The sequence below is a fragment of the Osmerus eperlanus genome, chromosome 6, assembly GCF_963692335.1.
Source record: "Osmerus eperlanus chromosome 6, fOsmEpe2.1, whole genome shotgun sequence".
In the NCBI taxonomy this organism is placed as follows: domain Eukaryota; kingdom Metazoa; phylum Chordata; class Actinopteri; order Osmeriformes; family Osmeridae; genus Osmerus; species Osmerus eperlanus.
Window position 1 is genome coordinate 211,401 of NC_085023.1, and position 4,436 is coordinate 215,836.

The following is a 4,436-nucleotide window of genomic DNA, read 5'->3' on the forward strand; positions in this document are numbered from 1 at the left end:
GGTCATGTTCTCATGAGATAATATAGCAGGGTATAGATCAAACATTGTTTATTGTATTCAGAACATTCAAAACAGTATAAAAGTAATATAGAAATCATTATTTGTCATCTTTATTATTGTTAATTGATCAGTGCTTAATGACAGACCTCTTCAGTACCAACATTGCAGTAACAACATTGTAGGTTCATACTAGTTATGTAATCACATACAGTGAAACCTGGGATGGGGGAGCTTGTTTTGGTAACAACTTTCAACTGCTCCTTTACAACCACCACTTACCCCTAACACCCTTCCCCCATACTGTGCCTTCTTACACTTTTGTATTAACCTGCACCCGGACAAGGGGATATTGTCGGGCTGTGGAAAGAGCTCCCGAGCTCCATGCCCTCGGTGGAGGAGACTGAGTCTGAAAACTTCAGCAGTGATGCAAGCGTTGTACCAGACCGTGGCAAAGAGGGAGCTGAGCCGGATGACGAAGCCGGATGACGAAGCTTACCAGTTGATCTACATTCCAACCCTCACTTATGGTCATGAGCTTTGGGTAATGACCAAAAGAACCAGATTGCGAATACAAGTAGCCGAAATTAGGTTCTTCCGTAGGGTGGCTGGCCTCAGCCTTAGAGACTGGGAGGAGTGAGGTTCTTCCGTAGGGTGGCTGGCCTCAGCCTTAGAGACAGGGGGAGGATCTTGGACATCTGGAGGGAGCTTAGAGTCGAGTTGCTGCTCCTTTGCATCCAAAAGCAGGCAGTGGTTCATCTGACTTGGATGCCTCCTGACTGCCGTCCTCTCGAGGTTTTCCAGATACGTCCAACTGGAAGGAGACCCCAGGGTAGACCCAGAACTGGAAGGAGACCCCAGGGTAGACCCAGAACTGGAAGGAGACCCCAGGGTAGACCCAGAACTCGATGGAGGGAATATATAGCTCATCTGGCCTGGGACCGCCTCAGGATCCAGGAGGAACTGGAAAGCGTTGCTGTCGAGAGGGATGTCTGGAACACCCCGTTTAGCCTGCTGCCACCAGGACCAAACCCCAGATTAGCGGAAGATGATGTTTGTTTTTTACTTTTAAGAGTTCCAATGTAACCTATGGTAGTTAAGGTAACTTGAATGTAAAGTGTTGGCCTGCAGCTAATCGAAGTAATATTTGATTAATGATGCCCCTTGTGATCCCACCGATTATAATCCAGGTGCAAAACAGTGTCTGGTGTGCATTCCACAATATACTGATACCTGATAACATACTAGATTGAACCATGCGTACATAATGTACCAGTTATTAAATCAGCTACAGGCTGAGATGTGGTCTTATCTTTGTAGTGGAGCATCTTTTGTACATAATGCTTAAGATGTAAACATCCAGTGTATGGTGGTATAGGAATTCTTGAAGTGAGAAGGGCTGGAGGCCAGGCAGGGGGCCAGGGTTAGGGGGCCAGGCTGGGGGGCCAGGTGTGGGCCCATGTTTAGGGGGCCAGGCGGGGGGCCAGGCTGGGGGGCCCGGGGTGGGAGGCTGTCCTCCTCAGCCCCAGGTCGTCTGTGTCAGGGCTGGCCTGCTGCTGAGCCTGATGCTGCTGCAGCTTCCTCCTCCACTGGAAGCACAGAGCTGCAGCCTCAGCCCCGTCTGACCCTGGAACAGCCGGCATCAGGCCCTGCTGCACACAAGCACAGAGTCACAACACAGCCCCGTCTGACCCTGGAACAGCTGGCATCAGGCCCTGCTGCACACAAGCACAGAGTCACAACACACAGAGCTGCAGCCTCAACCCCGTCTGACCCTGGAACAGCCAGCATCAGGCCCTGCTGCACACAACCACATAGAGTCACAACACAGCCCCGTCTGACCCTGGAACAGCTGGCATCAGGCCCTGCTGCACACAACCACATAGAGTCACAACACAGCACGGTTGGCCAGCCTCCTGCTCTTTACAAGTAGAGGTATTACTGTACTTTGCTGTGGCTTTTAGAAATATTATGGGACCTTGTTATGGCTCGTAGAGACTATGGTTTCTTGCTTGTAGCTGTATTACGGTACCTTGATGCAGGCTGTTTCTGCAGCGTGGAGGCCCTGCAGGAGCGTATGCAGCAGGTTCTGGGCGTTCTTCACCAGAATCTCATCTGACGATTTGCTGCCTGGAGTCAAGGCATTCACACTTGAAAATAAATAAACATATGTTACATAACCATAATAATGTAAGCATGAATACCATTATTATCAACAGTAATAACAATAATATGATTATTAGTAATATTATATTAAATACATATACTGACATGATAAAATACATTATACATATTAGATAATGTCCTTGTGTTCCTATTGACATGTAACTCAATTTCACATTGGATTCTTTCTGTATGACCGTAGCATTGGCCAGAATCTTAGCAGCGGCTCTGGGACAGAGTTTAGTTGAAAAACTATTTCATATGGTGAGTTATGGTTTCTGAAAAGCTTCAAAGGTAATAAAATTAACAATGGAGATGATGCCTCCTACCTGGAGATGATACTTCCTACCTGGAGATGATACTTCCTACCTGGAGATGATACTTCCTACCTGGAGATGATACTTCCTACCTGGAGATGATACCTCCTACCTGGAGATGATACCTCCTACCTGGAGATGATACCTCCTACCTGGAGATGATACCCCCTATCTGAAGATGATACTTCAGGGCTCGACATTAACTTTTTAAGGAACTTGTCCTTTGGACAAGTACATTAACGTTTCACTTGTCCATGCACAAAAGTCACTTGTCCGGTTAAAGATTTCTCATTTTATATATATATATTTTTTTTTGTATTGACGTTAGCTTGCTAGCGTTGGCAGCTGTGTACCTAGCAAGCATCAGCAGCATTTGTATCGGATAAATGTACGTATTTAAATATCATCTAATATTCAACTGTAAAGTATACAAGGAACCCTTGGTAAATCAGCCTCGGCCGGGTAGAAAATGAAATTGTAGAAAACATTTTAGAAAACACCAACATTTAGTGGCAAAATTCATTGTTATATCTACAAAATTATTTTAGATATAGTATAAATTTAGCTAGCTTGCAGATACTGAGGATAGCCTACTGAAGTTGAGTTAGTCAATGTCTTAATGGGTTTTAATCAGAATCAGAATAGGTTTTAATTGCCATGAAAGTTTGCACAGACAAGGAATTTGCTTTGGCAGGAAGGTGCATACATTAAACATATAGGAATATTAATTAAATATAGCTGCAAGCAGCAATGGCGGATTCCTCCTTCAAAATGACAAAAAAAAATTTTTTTGACATAATAGATAGTTACACTGGGATTAACCAGAAGACTTGAAACTGTAATTTCTGTCAGAAAAAACAAAACAAAAACAGACTTAGGCATGTAATCGTTCAGTTTTTGTATCAGAAAATAAGACATTTCTCCAATGGCAAGCATTGTCACATTTGGTTAAAGTTCAAACAGCTGTAATTTAGTCTTATTTATATATGGGACATAAAAACGGGACAACGGGATGACTGGGTTGCTGCTGTAAAGAATAGGTTACTCGTAGTGCTTTAAAAAGGTTGTTTGGGGTGCCATAACTTGTCATGGAAGGGAATTTCAAATCATGCCTAGCATCAGTGTCGATTTGTCCTGGCTTAGGTTACTGAAATTAATTTTCGCAACAGGCAAGGGATCCACCTGAACAATCAATATACTTCATTAAAGCTAACTCGGTTGTGAATCTGACAGTACCATGCGTAGACTACAAGTAGATAGCTACTGTGGTGAACCTGGCTTGTTTTGCAGTGGTTTACACAGTCTCACTAAACAGATGATCGGAGTGTTGTAATGGGCTCAAATAAACACTCATTGCTATGTTTTACAACCGGATGATTGACCGGAAGACTAGAAACCGTTCTGTCCAAATGAGCCATTCCCAGATCTGGACTTTGCCATGTTCAGTAACTGGATAATAAAATAAGATGTTTCTCCTAAGGCAAGCATTGTCAGATTTGGTCCAAGCTCAAACAGCTGTAATTCAGTCATATTTTCACATATCAAGGTGGAACTTTGCAGGGTACTTCAGGGGGGATGTCACCTTAAAGCCTATTAGGTTTGAAAACCATCATTCAAAATGACATTTGATTTAGTGACACAAACATATCAGAATCAGAATCAGAATGGGATTTATTCGCCATGAAAGTTTGCACAGACAAGGAATTTGCTTTGGCAGGAAGGTGCATACAATAAACATATAGGGACCTAAAATTTAAATATGTGGACTATCTATACTAAGGGTACATAAACTAGCAGTACTAAGTGGGATTATAATTAAATAAAATATACAATAAAATATAAATTGCCGTAAATTACAATGTAAAAATACAAAAATACAAATATTACAAAAAATACAAATGTACAAGATACAATTTTGTAATGCAGTGCAAAAAGCAGTGTGTTTTAAGCAGGAAGTCA